General features: G+C 41.9%; 1 protein-coding gene across 4 annotated transcripts in view; it reads right to left on the bottom strand.

The window, feature by feature from the left end:
* camkk1a (calcium/calmodulin-dependent protein kinase kinase 1, alpha a) overlaps positions 1-18,524 on the bottom strand; it is a 58,567-nt gene extending 40,043 nt beyond the window's left edge. For 3 of the 4 annotated variants that reach the window (XR_013078245.1, XM_076750855.1, XM_076750857.1), the window contains exon 1: positions 18,100-18,524. The gene's annotated coding sequence lies outside the window, so the exon portion shown is untranslated. Of the gene's footprint in view, positions 1-3,238; positions 3,289-5,578; positions 5,655-18,099 lie in introns of those variants that run through there. The other variant, XM_076750856.1, reaches the window with a different exon arrangement.
* Between the last annotated feature and the right edge of the window lie 1,890 nt (positions 18,525-20,414).

The raw sequence follows: 20,414 nt of genomic DNA, 5'->3' as shown, positions 1-20,414 counted from the left end.
AGGGCCTCTGGTGTAGCCAGCGGACATCAGGACTAAAGAATTCGTCTAGTGTGTGCAGGTCATTGCTTACAGTCCAATTAGCAACATGAAATGCAAGACAGGAGTTAAGGTTGAGAGATGACGCATACCACTGGAATGTTTTACAAGTAACCAGCCAATGAGTTCTGAGACTGCATCTCAGCCCATGTGTTTCACCTCATTTGCTGTCCACACGGACTGTTAACCTGCATCATGCAACCAAAGCCCACTCAAAAATGATTGGTCTATACTACAAACAGAAACCATTACCAAACCGATGCACACATCTGTTTAAACAGAGTAGTTGATGCAGACATTAAAGCAGCACAGTCACCTCACCTGTAATATAACTACTAATAATAAGGGGTGACCTTAAATGCTGGTGCTCTGTTGACGAACGGTAGTCACAGCTCATGACAAAAATATCTATGAATTCATTTTTCAAGTATAATGGCTTGTCACAAGGCAGGGACACTGTTTACTTGGCACACACACACACACACACACACATGCACGCACGTACGCACGCGCGCGCACACACACACACAAAATCCATCATCATTTGCCAGCCATTTGCATATTTCATATGACTGTTATTCAATCTATGTAAATGTGGAGTGTAGGAAAAAAACCTTTTAACTGGCAGCAGTGAGGGGGAATGTATTGTTTGACTCTGATTCATTGGAGCAAAAACAAAAAGGAAGTGTCATATTTTACTAATTCTTACCACAACTACTGATTATCTGTCTCTTGAAACGGGTTGCTCTCCACTGCAGCACCATTCAGCCCGCTGCATGTGTGAGCAATATCCTGGTGGAAGTGGGAGGCGGAGGAGTATCAGTTATTCATTTCAGCTGCGCTGAGACTGTTATTTGTTTACAGAAGCAGGTAACCACACATTTTCATTATAGAAGACTTTTTTTTCATTAGGTTTAATATTTTCTTTCATGTGTGTCTTATTATTTTCCACTGCATCCATCCATCTTGTCGTTCAAAATGTCTGAGATGAGATGAAACACCTCTGCCCTCGCTATGTCACACAGCTGTGACATACAGGGCTAGCATGCTGTCAGAGTAAGCTCACGACACTGCTCAATGTCGTCCTATAAAAGCTGCAAAACATGATTTGAGGCTGTTGATATCTCTGGTTCTGCTGGATCAGTTCTGACGTCTGCTCATCATGAGCAGTGAGCTGCTCAATCAGTGGAGAACTCTTTTAAAGCGATGGTGAGTGAAATCATGCCTAACCCTGTCAGGGCTGGTGACACTTTTCAAAGACAAAGGAAAACTGCTAGGATTTGGATGACTTTTCACCTTTTCATGAAATGAAGGAGGTGTTGATTCCCACTCCCCATTTTTATATTTCTATTACATAAATTTATTTTTTGGGGAGTATATACTTGTATGGTTGGTATATGGTTTTATTTGTGTAAAGGTCTTTACACTTTATGTGTCTTTATTATGTATGTCTTTATTACCATATTCATTATCGTGTTTATCATCTTGTTTATGAGTACAGGGGTAATGAGCTAGATGTGGATGTCTTGTGTGTGAAAATGAGATTGGTTGACCCTGAGAAAGACTGATACACTTTGTAATTGTTTTTATACAGTAAATAATAAAGACTAGAGGAATCCAAACTCCTTTCTTGTGGACACTGATTGCCACCTGTGTGACAGAAGCACCTATTTCATGCTACATCGCTGTCAGACACAAGAAGCACTTGCTCATTTGTTTTTTCTATCAACTGATATATTAAGTAGAAATCAAGACAGAAGTTAAATAATAGATGTGTACAGTAGATGTGGAATTGGTGTCCATACAAATGCCTAATCTCCATATTGCTAGATTACTTCAATAAAAGCTCCTATTCTATTTTAGTGGTATTTTGGAAATTTCTATTAAACATTAATCATACATTTAATTCCATGTTTAATAATGTGGAATGAAAATAAATTGAGATACGCAAAGGAACAAGAGGAAATAAACCTTATGTGGCTGTGCCCTGTACTCAGTTTTATCCTGTTAGCAATTAAAACGACTAAATGATGCTTTTTCTCAACAAGATGTGGCGCTACTGTGTCAATATTTCAGGCTCATACAATTGCGCAATGTTTTTCTCTGATTACCAAAACAAAGTGAGGGAAAAGAAAATGGATAGGTTAAACCAGCAAGAACCTCGAGCACAGTCTTTTCACTCGCTGGCATCTTTCAGCTAGTTTAGATGGAGAGAGGCTTGAGCAAGGCTAATTACAGCAGGAGGAGCGAGTGGGCTGAAGAGGGTGAACAAATGAATCCATTTGGCTCCATTAGTAAACCACTTTAGCCCTTAACCTGACTTTTTTGTCTTAGCCAACATTTCGTAGTGCGCAAACAGCAAACAGAGACATCCGAGGACAAAATGAGATTCAACATTTGCTGGCAAGAAAGGAAGAGAAACTTGGAGCAAACCTTATTGATGCACCCAAAGAAAATCATCCCTCAAGTGGTTGTTGCTTTATATTGGCCCTGCCTTCTCGGGGGTTATCTCACACACATTCACACACATCATCTGCAGTACATGTTCAACAGTGAGCTGAAAGCCCCCTATAGTAGCTATGACCTTGCAGACCTGCAGTGATTTATGTCTTGTGAAAAATACAGTCTTTATCCACGTAACTGCAGTGTACAGGTAAATGCTGAGAGCAGGGCAAAGGCTGCGTGTTGCAGGCACATGTTTGGTGTTCTCCTGCTTTGATGTTAGAGACAGCAGTGGCTTTCTTCTTCTTTTCTCATCCAAACTACTCATCGACTGTGAAATTGAACAGCTGAAGTGAGGTGCACTGCCTCCCTCAGCAGGATCAAAGACAATCAACTTTGACTGTTCGCCGATTACAAAGACGAGATTGGAAGACGATCTGCATGCAATGACGCTGAACCAGAAGACCTTTTCTTTTGCGTTTGCATAAAGCATGAAAAGCACGTATACGAAGGTATAGCGTGTGTCATTCTTTCATGTATTCTGCGATGTTCTGTGCTGCAAGATCCGAGGCATGTGCTAATATAATGGTATTGATAAACTGTGAACTGCTGATACAGCACAGAGCCACATTCTGCAGAGACATGTCTGCAATGTTTAACCCGTAAGAATTAACCTGAGCAGGGATCGAACATGGCACAGCAGTTGAAGGTGACCACAGTGCAAAATTACACTTGATATTCTGTTTTCTTTCTTTTTTACCTTCAGCACTGTAGGAGAGGGGCCAAGCCTACAGAACCTGCAGTGGAGACCTGTGTGGAGACATGCAGCCAATAGGATGATTAGGTCAACGATTCTCTTTTATAGCACTTGTACTTCTTGATACTTGTACTGTTACTCTTCCACATCAAATCTTGTGTAACAAGAAACACGGAAGGAAGAATTTTCAAGCAAAAGCACCAAACATTTTGATAGTTCAGGCTTCCGAAAGGGGACTGCTGACTTGTCTGACAGCATAAAAAGGTGAAAGTTTTTGTCATCTCTGGAATTTATGATGGAAGTGTTTCATTATTTTCACGTTTTCTGATCTGACGCCTTTACCTGCAGGACAGCATCATTTGTCTTTGCTCATAGTCAGTTGCAGACATACTTAATGACAACATACTACAGAAGTAGATGTAATGTTGCAGGATTGCTGAATTCATTTCTGGTGAAGTTGTATTGGGTGCACTCCGCTGTCAATTCTCTGTGAGACGTCAAGCAGTGAGTGTTTGATTTTTGTCTGAAATGCATTTGGAACAGAAAGACTGCTGACCTGCACGGTGCACAGGCCTGGAAAACATACTGCAAGCTAATCAAAGCACACTAAGTAAATGTCAGCTGATCAAAATAAATGAAATGTCTTCTCTAACTGTTGAAAGTACAAGATGAATCTTTGAACTCTGATCCCTCCTGCACCTTCAAGAGAAGGTCAAATTCTAAGCATTTGCAGTCCTGCTGGCTGATGCTGAGGCCGTGTGCATACATTAGACTGCTGGATCTCTGTGTATTCTATTGACTGCTGGGTTTCATTTGCATCTTTGCACTGATCGTAAGTGGATTTCATGTCCAGACAGACTGCGGTGACTTCAACAAGCTACTGCACTGCAGTGGCTTTATACATGTTTATCTCCACTGCTCACAGCATTAAAAAGAAAAAACAATCAAAGCTCATTAATGGACAAATATCTGGAAAAATTGTGTGTGTAATTAAAGGGCACTTTAACCATCAAATTAAATTCAGCTGTACTCTGCAATAAACTAAGTAGACAATTTAAACACATTTAGTGTCACGGTTTGACCAGTATAGATATTTAAGGAAGACGATCAGCACAGATATTATGTTATAAATGTCACAAATCTGCCCATATGCACTATCTTGTCTTAATCTGTGACCACTTTACTGCCAAGTCAATTGTAAAATAACAAGAACTCAGTGCTCCCAATCCAGTATTCACAGCCTTGGCCGGGTGGAAAGAGCATTTATGCAATCAAGCGATAATAAAAATCTCTACTAATGAAATTCTTTTAGGCAGTTAGCGTCTTGTTTGTCTTCAATAGAAAAGACACAATTATACTGCAGGCTTTTACAGACTACAGACACCATTCTCTTAATAAAAGCCACAGTCAGCCCAAACCAGAAGTCTTCTTCATATCAGATCAGTGTTTTCCTTCATGCAGCTCCACTCTCCCTGAGCCCACAGGTTGTTCAAGTCCTCTCTCCAGTCGCCTTCTCCTGTCACATGTCATCTAAGTCAAACGAAGGTTAGGTCACGTTAACTGCTGAGAAACAGACTGCAGGAGAGGGAAAGGTGGAAAGCCCAGCAGGAACGTCAACTGGCTGTGGTACAGCGAGCCTCGGGAACAGCTTGGATTTACATGGATTGTGTGTGCATGCACACACGCAAATGCCCACTCAAACACACACATACTTGCACACACACAGTCATTGACAATCACTGCATCACAGACTGGAGGAAAAAACACATCATCCCAAAAGCACCTTGTGGGACTTAAAGTAAACTTTGAACAAAGTGAAATGAAGATCCGCTGTAGTGAGGTGCATTCACTAACATTTTCAGAGCAGAATTGGAAATAAGTTCCTCCTGGACCAAACTGAGCTCAGTTAAAATCATTTGTTTGCTGTGCAGACGATGATGTTTTAATGAGAAGTAAGCTGTGGTTTGTGTGTGTTAGCTAACTGTCCTCCTCATAAACAACTTTTGTTTATGTTCAAGTGACCAGGACTCTGGCAGCTAGTGTAATTACAACTCTGGTACATCTTCACCAAAAGAGATAACAGTGTGATGTTACTATAGAGCCACAACAGACTGATGTGTGTTTCCTGTCTCCTACCAACAGTCCATGCTGGTCTCTGAACCTTAACCGTGGTTGTTCCCTACCCGTTACCAAGCATTTCTTTTAACCTACACTGTGATCTCTCCCTGAAGCAAACCAAGTTGTTTTTGACAAACCTAACCTGACTACTCCATTGATTTAGCATTGGACTCCTATAGCACGTCAGACAGGTCAGACTCACAATGGAAAAAAACTGGTATGTACATCTCCCACAGTCAGCCGCAGACAGTTCGGTTGGGTGATTTGGACGTGTTATGCTGGCAGTCGCTAATGCAGGCTCAAGCCTCTAGCCTCAGCTACAGAAGAGGTGTGGGCTGCATTTGAAACAAATGTCATGGTCAGATAAGAAAACACAATACATGTCACACTGCAGGGGCATGGAACAGTGATATGTTTTGTTATTTAATGTGGAAGACTTCAATGTTAGACATACCGTGTGAAAACTGCAGCCAAAAACACAATACAAGGCAAATCAGAGCTGAACACTCAGTACTAAAGTGAGGATTTAGTCCTGTGACGCTACAATGACGATGCTATATGTATTATTTTAAAAAAAAATACATTTATAGTTCTAAATAACATAAAAAATGGGACTTCAATATGGGACTATTTAGGAAGGAGGAAGGAAAAAGATTCAGTATATACACTAGAACACAATGGGAATATGTAAAAATGTCTACGTGCCAAATACCCAAAGCAAATACAGTTCAGGTCCTGGCTCACACAAAGACTCTATTCTTTATTCTGCAGATGACAAACAATTAAAACTGACAGCGCAGGAAGTTCATGTCTATCAACAAAACCTCCTACACAAAACCTAGCTTTAAACACACAGGCGCAAATGCCATAATTGCAGTAGAAACACTTTGCTGTGTGTTCACCTGTCACAGACTAATCCCTGGGACTCTTTAATTCAATCCACCAGATTAACAGACACAACTAGCTGTATCCGTAAACCCCTTAAACACATTCTTGTATAGCCAATCGATGTGATGTGATGGAGAAAACAGGCAGCTCTGCTCCCCAGGCTACACGCTGGATACAGGCTTTATGAGCAGCGATCAATCTGACTGGACAGAAATACACTCAGGGACAATCCCAACCAAATCCAGGGCCACCCTCTCTGAGGTTGGCAGCCTCAGGCAATAATAAGCCCAGGATTACACAGGATATAAGAGTGCAAACTGGCAAGTTGGATGAGCCAATTATTTCTCCTCGACTCACATCGACAATGAGTCTGCATCTTCCAGCATGGCTGACCTTCCTGGAATCCTAGAAATGTTGCCTGACAAGGGTCCCTCTGACAAGGCCAGTCCAGCCCAGGATCGCCACCCCCACTTGCAGACAGACAGATGAAAACCCATTTGCAGATTTATGTTTTCAGGTGGGACGGGCCTTGATGGTAGCTCCGCCCTCTGTCCTTGTGACCCTGATCAGGCTGTCCGGTAGCTTGACCTGATACTAGTCATTCATCTATTATTAGAAGGAGTTGTAGCAGTTATAGAGGCTGAAAGTGTTCATATAGAGGAGAAAAACGGGGCAGCCCATTTTCCACCAAAACTCAACATTTGCATTCAAAGCTTTCAATACCACGAAGCTGGAAATCTGTGATGATGTGAACCTGCAGAGGATTAATCTGGTGCTGCAGAAAATGAGAATCCATCTATCTTTTCAGTTGGGAGTGATACTCACTGCCCTCTAAATCCCTCAGAGAGGCAGAATATCCCAGCGATCTCTATCCCCTCTTGTCGCTGTTAGAAACCTGTGGTCATGTGGCAGGCAGGCTGCCAGGTCAGTCCTGATGCAGCGAGGCTGGAGCTGGCTGCCGCTTACTCTGCTCTAACTAATTTAGCTGTGGTGAGCAGGAGGCAGAAAAACTCCAGCTTTCAGTACGGACTCAACAATAGAAATGCATGCTACATGAGCACAAGGTGAACCTAATCCAAGGATGACAGTTTTGGGAGATAAATATAGGTCATACTTTAAATCAAACCCACCATCAAATAAGACTTGGAGTCCACAGCCATGCCAGCAGCTCTGTGAGACTGTACTAAGGCACAGTTCATTCTCACCATCATAGTTTAGCGAATGTTAGCATGCTAGCACCAAACACTGGGGCTGTCATTAACAACCCAAGCTGTCTAACACCTTCACACCAAATAAGAGGAAGCCACTCAGCCACTCCTTCATGAAAGGCACAGACATCAGTACTGATGTTGTTTGTTGCCCACAACTGTCCTTATGTAATATTCTTTCTTTGGAGTTTATGAAATACCTGCAGCCATCACACAGCTCAGACACACAGCTGAAAAGCATAAATATCCATGGATATCCAAACTGAGAGAAGTGCTGTGTGTATTTTTATGCATGTGGCACAGCATCTGTAACAGCATTAAATTACTTTGATCTCACACACAGCCACATGATTGGTAATTAACCTTCTGTTGTTTTATTCTTCTTCACATCAGCCATGACAATTTTACACACGGACCCCAAGTTTACCCAGTGAAATTGTTTAAAGCAGCACGGCAGTCCTCAGGATGGGGGGATATTTTTATTAGAAAGTAAAGTCTGGACTCCATTTCCTCAAGAGCATCATAATATTTGTATAGTTTTTATTACAGCAGGTTTTCAGGTTTCCTACTTAAATGCAATGTCTGACAATATTTGCAGTAGTGGCGTCAGTGGGTGCATGGAAGCGTATCCATATTCTCAACACACCTACTCTAATCTTTAAAGTAAATAACAAAAAATATGGCGACAGGTAATGCAAACACATTTACTGTTTTACTGTTAGTTACTGTCTCCTTACAGAAAAGAAATCTCATTTCAGCTGCTTGATGAAAGTTGGCAAACCTCTCATCGGTTTTGCAGGTATATTTGAAAAACAGATAGACACTAACATTCTGAACTGTTGGCTATACGAAAAAGTTAGGATCACCAATGTTATCAGAATGCTCCCTGAAGGGGACATAAATGAGTGTGACAGATTTACTGACAATCTGTAACATGTAGTTGTCGAGAGATTTCACTAAAAGTTAGAGAATCACCAAAGACTCGTCCTCTGGGGACCGTGAACGTCTGTAAAAGATTTCATGGCGATCCATCCATGCTGCTAGCAAACCAAAACATTTGGATAGCAAACTACAGAACAGTCTCAAAGCTAACACGAAGCTGCAACAAATCAATCCAGACACAACATCCACCGGTGGGTCAGGTTCAGTAGTGCTTTAGACATTTTATGGTCAACAGTGAATATTTTCCAGCAAACTCAAAACACCTGCTTAAGTGTTTCCAGTATTCACGCTTTGACATTTCCTGTTCGCAAGAAGCCAAGCTTTTCACATTTTGCACCATGCTTGATTAGCAATACACACAGTATTTCAAACATGGTATTAAAGCATGCTCTACCTTCACTAAGGAAGGTGCTGTGCAGACTTGAGAGCACACACTGTCGGCACAGTGAGAGGATGCAGATATTCTCCTCACGCTGCACAAAGCCACAGGTGTTTTACCCTCAGTCTGTCGCGTGTGTTTGTTTATGGGCCAACAAGTGTGACCTGACGTGTGAGCATGTGTGTGTGTGTGTGTGTGTGTGTGCGTGTGTGTGTGTGTGTGTGTGTGTGAAGGAGTAGGTGCAGATTATAGTATAGATGTCTAAAATGCCTAAGATCATGGTCACTGCTTCTGACTGTGGATGATGAGCTAATGAACACAATTAGCCACATAATTACACTTGCTGTGTTATTTAGTTTTTCTCACTTCATTATTCTAAATGAGCAAAGACTGCAGTCAAGAGTAATCTTAATGGAGCAATTTCCTCTGTGGCTTGGTTTGACCCTTGATGTTAGTCACACGTAATCATCACTATTTTTTGTCCCGGCTTAAATCCTGAACTGTTTCAGCGAACCATCACTGCAAAAGCGGATGAACAGCATTTTCCTCCAGCCGATGTGCCTCTCACGGCATTTAAAGCATCAAAACAAAATGGGAATTTTTTTGAGCTCTTATCTCTTTGGAGCAGGTTCCTAAATGTGCTTTTGGTGGCTTAAATTAAACATGAAAAAAAAAAAAAAAAAAAAAAAAAAAACACGAAACCCCTTTCAGAGACAAAATCAGACTTGAGCTTGTGTTCTTTGGAAAGGTCACAGGCAGAGGGCTACGGAGGCATCACCATTAGCAAGCTGCTCGTATCACAGCAGCGAATGTTTGGCCCAGCAGCCCTTTGGTGACTCATCCTAAAAATGTTTCTCCCTAAAGACAGAGAGGATCATTATTCCCATTATTTACAAACTATTTGATTAAAAACCTCATTTCCATGTCTTTTTATGAACTTGAGCATATTTGCAGCTTTGGCAAATAATATTTTTTTCTTAAATGTAACAAAAGTTTACAAGTCAAAGACAAAGGTCGTCAGTATTTATATCACCTAGTGCTGCAACGGTTATCCGATTAATTGATGGTCTGCAACAGTTTTGATAATCAGTAATTGTTGTTAATTTTTAAAGCAAAAATGCCAACAACAAAAAAAAGAAGCTGTTTTCAGCCTCTCAAATCTGAGTGTCATATTTGTTCTTGGTAAACTGACTATCTTTGGGTTGAACAAAACAAGGCATTTGAAGATGGACAATTTTCACTATTCTGACATTTTACGGCCAAAGGATTAATTCAGAAATTATCAACTAAGCAAATTAATTGATAATGAATTAGCTCGAGCCCTGCTTTAGTCAATTGAGCTCTTACAAAAATTGGCAAACAGAATTTACAGCAGGCAGAAATGATTTGACATTTTCACATTGTTTTTATTTTTTTGCATTCCTATCACAACAAGAGGGTTGTTTTGGGATCTTAACTACCTTTTTTGACACTGCAAAATCATTTTATAATCACTAACGTGGCAGCAGAACATTCTCCTGCTACTGAACTATCAATTTGTCGTCTCCAGGCTACCAAAGAGGAACATAAAGCAACTACAATCCAGCAACCTTGAATTTTATACGGTGAGAAAGGACTTGTAATGAAGTACACTCAATTTCTCCATTTAACAGGCTGGCTTTTTACTTTCTCTGACAGCAATTTATGACTAATGCTAGCAGCTTTTTCTCAGCCCTCATCTGATGTGCCAGTTATGTTATTCTTCCAACAGCATGAGAGTTTCAGCCTTCTGAGCTGTGAGCCTCTTTCTCCCTTCATCAATAATGTTAGCTGCAGCATTGAAGGGTCTCTTATTCTCCACCCTGGTGCGAGCTACAAAGAGAAATTTAGATGCAGAAGCCAGGAGAGGGGAGCCGAGGTCGGTCAATTCTCCAGAAGAGGAACGGTTTGCTCGCTAAAATAGGTTGCTTTCTCAGAAGGAGAGTGCTGGAGTCAGCTGGCCCAGGGTCAAACTCTGCCTCTCACTCCTGCAGGATTTCATCAAAAGGACTACCAGCTCTGCTCTTTCATGCCATTCCATCATCGACACAGAGGCCTATTGCAAGGAGACATGAGCAGAAATAGTAGAGCATGTCATGCAGAGACGCTGAAGAGGAGAGTGCTGTCAGCAGAGATCTTAGCCGAGGTTTAAGCTCCTTCTCTTTAGCTGGCAGAACGCACTGAAAACACAAACCCGTCCTCGGAGCCATGAGAGCCCATTCCTCCCCCAGCAACGTTGTCACTGCTAAGCACCAGTAGACAATCTGCCAGAGCCTCCTCCACCACTAATGCACACATAGTTTATATAAGCAGACATGGAGAAATGTTTTTTTTTTTTTTTTTAATGTAATTTTTAGTGAATTTATGTTGGCATGGCACAGGGACTACTGGAGAAATTGTGAAACCTGAAGGAATAATTTAATGCTAAAGCCCAGCCAGCTACTTACAGGTGGCAACATGCAGTATATTGACTGTCAACGCCAAGGAAAGGATGCAGGTTTTACCTGAACCCTGGTGGGTCCTGGGTGGAGGTAGCCTGGCACAGTGTCCTGGTTTCTGTTCATTCAGGTTAGCTAATTTAGATTAGTTTAGTCAGAAACTAGGCCCAAATACTTGTATGGGAGCTACTATTGATTGTCCATCTGTCTCGCATACCTGAAAAGACCCGCCTTCTTGACATTCAGCAGCCAATCAATAGGAAAATGACAACCATGTGACCGTGATAGTGAAATGATATAATTGTCATAATAACTCCAGACATTGGTGTTATGTGTGTTTGTCATAATTAGCTGAGGCTGTATTTTGATGTTTACACTGGGTAACACAATGCTGAGCCAAACACATTTTTCCATGTTATTGTGCACATGATGGAAATTGAAATCCAACATAAAGACGTTACAGATTTCTGCACCACCTGCCCGGGTTGAATCCAGGATTTTGCACCATATGAGATTTTAGACTACACGACCAATTGCAATACACAGGACTCCTCAGAGTTTCTATATATGTAGAAGCTAGAGTGTGCTGCACACCCCCTGTTGTGCAGTCATCATACAAGAACTATCCACATAATTAAACCAAGTCCACCCATGTATCACTTGAATCAGATGTAAACAAAGAAAATACCATCTGTTCATGCATATCTCATTACTACTGTATGTAGCAGATACTTGCCACATGTGGGTTGGGTGGCAAACTGCAAAAGCCTCTGAGAGTGTGTGGGCATTCACTTGAAATCACAGAGATAAGTGTTTCCTATTTTTAACTATTTCATATTGAACCTAAAATCAACAGCTTCCCACACATCATCCCCTCCAGAAGGAAATGAATTGATGTTCCAGCGTCCATCACAGGCTAACCTGGACAGGAGGCAGGACTTTGGCTATCTACAGTACACCCGGGGGAGTCGATTGCGACAAGTGGCCGCAGAGGGAAAGCTGGTGTCAGGGTTGGTGGAAGAGATTTGGACAGCACAGAGACAGGTCTCTCCAGAGGACAGACTCAAACTCAACCAGCCATCAATTATTTCAGTTAGCTCGCCAGCCATACGGAAATAACACCCGAGCTCTGGGGACACACAGCAGAGCATCTTTATCTGACAGGACATTTAGATAAGAAATTTAGAAAATGAATTTAAAGAGATTTAATCTTTATTTGTCTTTTTTTCTAGAGACTGGTGTATATTCTGTTTTAAAGCTGACATGGACAGAATATTGCAAAAGTGCTGTAGTGTCACATTTGTTGATAAATTCACAACCTGACAATACAGATAACACTGTCTTTAACAAGCATACAAAACTACCTCGAATAAAATATTGTTTAAATATATTTTTTCTTTTAAATGAGGACGCAGTGAGATAACCATCACTAACCTTTCAATGATGGCTAAGAACTCAAGCAAAGGGAACACATTCATGAACACTTCATCGTTTTTCCTTACAGTTTAGCCGTGTTCTTCCAATAAATATGTTCTACTAAAAGAAATTAACTGCCATAGGCTCGTAGCAGGTGTCTTATTCATGCTGGTGTTTCTGCCTAATGGCAGAAGTGGAAGTGAGGTGGAGTGCAGACTAGCACTTGGATGAGGTTAACTCAAAGATCTGAGAACCCCCAGAGTCCTTACTGGTCGTGCTTTGAATAATGAAGGCTAATATGCAGATGTGGTTGTGCGCCTGGCACAGTAAGAACTAATGAGGACCTGTAAATGTATTCCTGCATCCGCTCTCTACAAAATTGTAAATCACCTGTCACGCTTCAAGTTTCACAATTATGTCTCTTTTAGTGCTGCTGACATTTGAGTCATATTTGCAACACTATGCAAAAATGCAAGAGTAGAGGTAACATTTAATCACAGCAGCAAGTCTGTTTTCAGTGACTTTGTCTTTGATACAAGGTTCTCAATACCAAAATGCTAGCATGCTAGCATGTGATCCCCTGAAAAGTCAGGGGATCACCAAAGTTATCAGCATGCTTCCTGTAGAACGTCTGTGTAACATTTCATGGCAATCCGTCCCATAGCTGTTGAGATATTTCAGCCTGGGTGTGGGCCAACAGACAGACACCTACAGGGCCACGCTCTTGGCATGTGTGGTGCATATTCTTTATCGTTATTATTATTATCATTAAGTCAACATTTTGTGTAATTTAGCCTTCGACCTTGCCAGACAACTGAACGAGATTGAGTCTCTTCCCCCTCTGTGACTGCAGCCTTATCTTTCACCCTCTTCTGCAGCTGTTCCCCCTGCAGAAAGATGACATCCATGTTGAATAAATGAATGTTGAGGTGCAAGTTTTGTTTATTTATTTGCAGTGACAGCATCCCCTGCGTTAGTGTTCTCTTGGGGTTTTTGGTTCTGGTTGGTGCTGATAACAATACCTATGTGGGCAGGGAGGAAAACAAGTTCACTGTATATTAGGATTTTAATTCCAATGGCCATGCAGGCAGTTGACCAGTGGGGACTTGTTAGCTTCTGCTTGGTACCATCAGCATCAGCGTCTCAGAGCTGGAGAGCAAGAAAGTGCGTAAAGTAATGGGACTCGACAGACAGCTTAACACTGCGATCACACATATACTGTAGATACAAAGTCAGTCTGTGGCCTCTCATAAATCTGCCTGTTTTCTGATGTTGCCACCACACATTAACCATGCAATATCGAGAAAAAAACAATCTGACCCCAATACATAGCAGAAAATAAGTAAAACATGTCCTCTTTTATGATCCCTGTCAACAGGTCTGTTTCTTCTTTTTGCTAAGTGCATGTGTGTGTAACAGGGACAAAAGAGGCAAAGAGAACACGAATCTGATTAGGTGCAGATTCAAGGTGACACCAAGGACCAAGACATTGTATCACTCAAACAACACTCTCTTGATAATACTGCTGGCAGCATGTCACGTGTTTAGTATTTAGTATTTAGTATTTCAGAGTTTAGTATTTCAGAGTTTGTCTGAGGTGAGAAAATAAAGTTAATAGTAGCCAACTCTGTATCGCTAGCTTTTGTTCTGAGCTCTCTGTCCCTCTTCAGGTTACCTGCTTCGCTAAATCTAACACTGGTGATGCTGGACAGCTGTTTCCTGCAAACAGCAAAAGAGGCGGGTGGTTAACCCCAACGTTACGAGCTACATAACCAGTGTTACAGCACAGACTAAAAGTGAAATGTAAACAATGTAATCACAGAGCCAGAACAGAATGAGAAGCTTTAGAAAGTGAGATAATAATAATAAGAACAAGAAGTGAGGCGAGGAATAAGAGTGGATAGCCTTGGATACAGTAGGTCTTTAATGGAAGAGCGAGTATTTTTTCCCAAATGTCTGACTGAAGCCTTCATCCTTGTTGCCATCAGATAAAAAAGCCACTACTTGTTTTAATTTCCTGTTGCACAGTGTACAGAAAAGCGTTTTCTCTTCTTTTTTTTTTTTTTTTTTTACCTTGCAGTATGCGTTGTTGAAACTGCTTCAGGAGGTGGTGAAACCAATTTGCATTGTGGCCCAATATCTGCGCTGGAAACAATCCCAACTACTCTTGTACGAGCGAATAGTAAGCAATGCTCTGCTTGTGCCTCTGTGGGAATCAAAACCAGCATCACTACTCTTACCTGGCTTTCGCTCACATTGCATGAGAAGATATTTGCATAAAGCTGAGCTTTTCTTAGCACCTGTAGTGCTGCTGGGGACTACATCACTACACACCAAACCTCTGGAGCTCAGCATAGCTGCAGCATTTGTTAATGGCAATGAATGGACTGATGAGGAAAAGTCCGGGGATCACGTGAATGTTAGAACAACATTTCATGTCACTTCATCCAATACTTGTTCGGTCTGGTCTTTGTCTCTAACTTGCTTTCTATTAGTCATCTCAACGCAGACGGAAAGCTTGCCTGTAACATTGCTAACCGTGTGTTGATCAAGCCTAAAACATAGTGCAGACGCACACAAGAGTGATTCCATGACAGTGGAGCTCCACAAACACCTTGAGAGCTTCCAGGAAATGAAAGCCGATTCCACAGGAGAGGTGACAGATGCAGTCTCAACAGAACTAGCTTTGTAAGAGAAACACTACAGCAGGTACAGCTGCTACTCTCTTCTCACAGCTGTAGGATGAAAGCCTGTCAGACATCAAATAAAGAGCTCCTCACTGTGAATTCCACAGGGCCGAGCGAGCGTCTTAACACTCCAGACTGAGAAACACACTTCAGTCAGACGTTAAGAGTGAGGGGAAACTATTCTGTGAAAGTAATATGAATCACAAAGGCAACTGTCTTCAAAAAACAAAGGAAAATGAAGTGAACTTGGTTTGATTACAGGCTGTCTTTTAGCACACCATTTGTGAAAATGGTTACCTTCAACAGATGTATGTTAAAGCATCAAACCCTTCCAACTCAAGATCATCTCAATTTTCATCCAGTTTGAGTGCCTGGAAAACTGTCCTCAAGGCCAAATGCACTCACACACACAAAAATGCAGCCAGACGAGCAGCCCACTGATGATGCACCTTACTTGCGGGATACATCAAGCAATTACACGTTGGACAAATACAAGGGTCTTTTGGTTGGACTGAATCAAAGACAAGCACCTACTGCAATTTGCAAGTAGCTCTACTGTGATTTAGAGATCACAAACAATCAGTAGGATGCTTGAAAATGGAAAATTGTAGCAATAAGAGAAGCAGTAGAGCACCACAGCGAGCACCAGCCTGCACAGACCGGTCGAAGAGCAGAGACACTCCCTGTTTTTTTCAGATTCTCAGGGTTCGGCTCTGCTTGACATACATACATGCCATATGTCTTATGACATACGGGTGAATGATGTCTAGGCCTCCATGTTAAACTGTTCAAGGCATTTTTTAAAGACACTAATATCATAATCACGATACACACAAACCTGCACACATTCACACAAGGATACACACACATAAACACACACAATGCCAATTTCTTTCTCCCTCGCCTTTCTCGAGTAATTTCCCAGAGGGACTGAAGGAGCTGGGAGCTGTTGACACGTCCTCTTTTTCAGTAGCCGGGTCGTAGCTCTGGTATATTACCAAAGCCCACGTGAAGAAATGTAAAGGGGGTTACAGCCGTCAGCACATTCAGCAGCAAAAAAAGTGGGCAAGAGAAACAGAAGTGATACTCGAGTGGCTAATTTATACCATGCAAAGCAATGTGGAATATAAAACATGCAAACACAAGAGAAAATGACTTGAGACATTACAAAGGAAGACACACAAAGACAAATCCCCCAGACAAACATTCCCCGTGAAACAAACAGCTTTTGGCCATGTAACATACATTTGTGGACACACATCCTGCTCTGGTTACACCTAGCTGGCCAGACCAGAATTTGCTGCAAGATTCAGCAACTGCACAGGAAAAACAGGACAGAATGCAGTCACATGATCCGATGTTGTTAAGACTGGAAAACCATTCATTCTTGCACTTAGTCCTGATGCAGGCGTGTCATACTACGCATCAAAGTTCCATTGCTGGTGTTAAATGCTCATAAAGTTGCACACAAATCATAAGACGAATCCACTAGTTGGACTGCAATACAGCCTGTGGGTCAGTTCAGCAGAGCTCATTTTGAATATTGGCTGTGGAAAATTCAAATCACCATCCTGTCAAAGTCAACTGACCACAGCTGAAGCTGGCTCTCTCTGCTGAGCGAGAAGAAAGTGGAGATGCTGCAGTAATCTGCCGCATGTGTCACTCACGTACTCGCTGTTTCTCGAGGTGCAGCACCGGAGAGTCCCTTCATTCTCAAGTCATCCGTCAAATAAATTCAAAGGAACAATTCAGCCCTGTGCCTCATGAATGAGGGATTAAACAGCTTGTGAACAGGGTGAAATGGGCACCACTTGAGGCGGACACGAAGCCATCGCTTGTTTTAAGTAGACACCAACTCACTTTAGAGCAGTGAAAGCCATGTTTTCCGGTTCCGTCGTTGTTTTTGAGGCTTAAAACTGAATGAGGTCATTGCACAAACAGGATCAAACTGTACAGTTACTACCAGCCACACTGTCTATGCTGACAGCCTTACACCAGGAGTCTCTGTCCTCTTCACTGGCTGCAACAAATCACTATTCTTTTTTTGTACTGCATAAGTCCAATTCTCTTATTGTTTATTAATTTTGTCTCCAAAATGTTCAAGGGTACATGTTTAAATTGCTTATTTTGTTCAACTAACTGTCCAAAAGCCCCAAAATATTCAGTTTACAGTATTGAAAACAGAAAAAAGCTGCAAATGTTCACATTTGAGAAACTGGAACCAGCCAGTGTTTGGCATTTCTGCTTGATAATTGACTTAAATGATTAATCAATAATCAGAGGTGTCAGTGTCAATGGATCATGTCAGCTTTGGACTCCAGACTGTGATCAAATCAGACATCCCTGTATGCTACTGGACTAACTCACGCTATTGGGAACCACATGGGGGGGGTCCCTAGTGGGACCCCGGACCCCAGTACTACACTTTAATCCTTAACAAAAGACTTCAGCATAAGACTGCATAGGAGGCGACGGCTCTTTACGACAGGTGCATGACACAGATCACCGGCACATTATTGACGTGCGCGTGCAGCCTCCGCTCCCATGGTGCAAAGTGCGTTAAATCCGGTGCAACTGCGGTGGATTCCATATCCCTCTGAGCTATTCACAGAACAACAATAAAATACCGTGAGCAAACACGTGCAGCGTCTTCTATCTGCAGTGCACGGGAGCAACACTCTGCTTCACTTCCCCATATTTCCACAGCTGCGTCCGGCCCTGCGAGCCGCCGCTCAGCGTCAAATGAGACGATCTGAAAAGTTTCACTCACCCAAATGAATGCTCGGGCGTTTTCGAGCCCCTTTAAAGCGTTCCAGCCAAAAGGGATCCGGAGGGATGTCCCGTTTGGAAGCACGGTGCCTGTTTGATTCACTCCACTCACAGCCGATCGGAAACACAGAGCCACACACAGGCGTCCACACGGGCTTCTGCGCTAGATGCGAGGCAGGATCAGGATCAGCTGCTGACCTGAGATGTGTCCCATGTTTCACACCCTCTCTTCCGGAAAACAGAGCCGCCTGCACTGTCCCCTCTGTTGTCTCCAGTGAAGCCACAGAGTGAAGACACCCAGCGGCCGAATGTATACACAGCCCGCAGCTGCTGTTGCACCACTGCACTGTGCACACAGCAGCAGAGGGCTGCTCACAAACACTTTGAGTCTGGCTTGTTTGCGCGTCGACAGCACACGGATAACCCCAACTTTTATTATTCGACAAGATATGAAGCCATGGGTCCTAAGATCCGCCCTGTTTCCAGTTTATGGCCAACACCCTGCCAATATTCCCTGCTCTGTTTTCCACTCCAGTATCACAGTTTGAGATTTACATCATAAAACAGAACATCACACGTGCAGGGGATTCGATTATTCCTTTTATAACCACAGGTGCCACATGTGGAATTGTCCACACTGCTCCTCCAGTAAAGATTGGATTTGATAGACAGTGAATTTTCAGAGCAGAAGCACAACTAGCGCCTCTACTGGCCGTTTCAGAGCCTATTTCATTCCTCAATTGACAAAATTCAAATGAACGTCCTGGTAATTAGTGAAGATAAGCAGAGCGGTCATTTCTGACTGCGGAGGGTAACAGTCTAATTACTAACTCCACTGTAGTCTACTGAACATGTTGTAGGCAATAAATGCATCAACTGTGGCCATCAAAATCAATTAGATTCCCAGGAGGGAGCAGTCTAACCTTTATATCCCAGGGAGTCCTGCTCTGTGCCCCACCTTCAGCAAGACATTGAGAGCATGATGCTCATTTTATGTGGCTTTAGTTACAGAATAAGCTTAAAGATCCCCACCAGATTTAGAAAAAAAAAATACTTTGAATGGAGTCATAAATTGTCTTTTATGGTTTCCAGAATGAAGTTCATTTAACCAGGCCATCACTGTTGTCTGCCGTAGAGGTTAGGCTACGGTCGTCCACTGAAAGGCAACTATTTCTGCTGATTACCAATGAAACATGCAGCACATCTCTTTGCTGTGTGCTCTCGTTTTGACACATTTTTAGATCTTGTGTGAGCCGTGTGGCAGCAGTGATGGATGACTGAAGGGAAACACATGATAACACGCTGCACAGTGTGATAACTGAGGACAGACTATAATCTACTGCGTGGCACATAACTGAAGACCATGACATTTAAAACAGCCACACTCACGAGAAAGCGACTATGAGGATGGATTGCATGTCAGTCGTAGACCAACACATGCTGACAATTGTGGCAGGCCTGTGTCAACATGATCCAGCCTCTGTAAATAAAATACATTTCAAACCTCCTTCAATCCCAAGAACCTCCATCCTCCCTTCTGAATACTCTAATCGTGCTGTAATTGAGTTGATCTGACAGACAAACATTGTTATTTTTCCTTTTGTCCTCATGGCGGCATTAAAAATGGCACTTAAATAAAATATGCAAGCATGGAAAATGAGTGTTGTGACTCTCACACTGATAAACATCATGCCATTGGATTATTATTAGTCCTCCATTAATGTATAACCAACATTTTACTGTTTGTCAGATGAGGTGGAGCAATTTTTTTTTTTTTTTTTTTTTTTGCAAATATTTACTTTTATATATTCATGCATCTTTTTTGTTGTCTTGCATCTCCAAATGAAATGACGCATTTTAAGCCATTTTATATGTTAATCGATGAATCAGTTGATTGTTTGATTTGCAAAACTTCAGGAAATCCAGAGGTCACAGTGACATGTTCACATGGATGAACAAGCAAACAATCAATAAATTCATTATCATCAGTCATGTTTGTGAAGCTGGAACCATCAAATGTTTAGCTTTTCTTTTGTGAAAAATGATTTAAACAACTATTAAAATAGTTGCCAATTAATTTTCTAATCAATTCACTGGCTAAGAGTTTCATCTCCAACTATGTATACTGTCGGGTAGTCTAACCTAGAACAAAGCATCATACTGTATAAGATCATCATTTGTGTTGTGTGTAAAATCTCTTTATTTGTAAAGTAACTAGTAGCTGTAGCTGTTAAACACATGTAATGCAGTAAAAAGTACAGTATCCTCCTTTGAACTGCAGTGGAGCAAAGATGTAAAGCAGCACGAGAGGCAAAT

Source organism: Chaetodon auriga, chromosome 15 (assembly GCF_051107435.1).
Source record: "Chaetodon auriga isolate fChaAug3 chromosome 15, fChaAug3.hap1, whole genome shotgun sequence".
Lineage (NCBI taxonomy): Eukaryota > Metazoa > Chordata > Actinopteri > Chaetodontiformes > Chaetodontidae > Chaetodon > Chaetodon auriga.
Note: the sequence above shows the minus strand (reverse complement) of the source record. Positions and strands in the feature narration are given on the sequence as shown.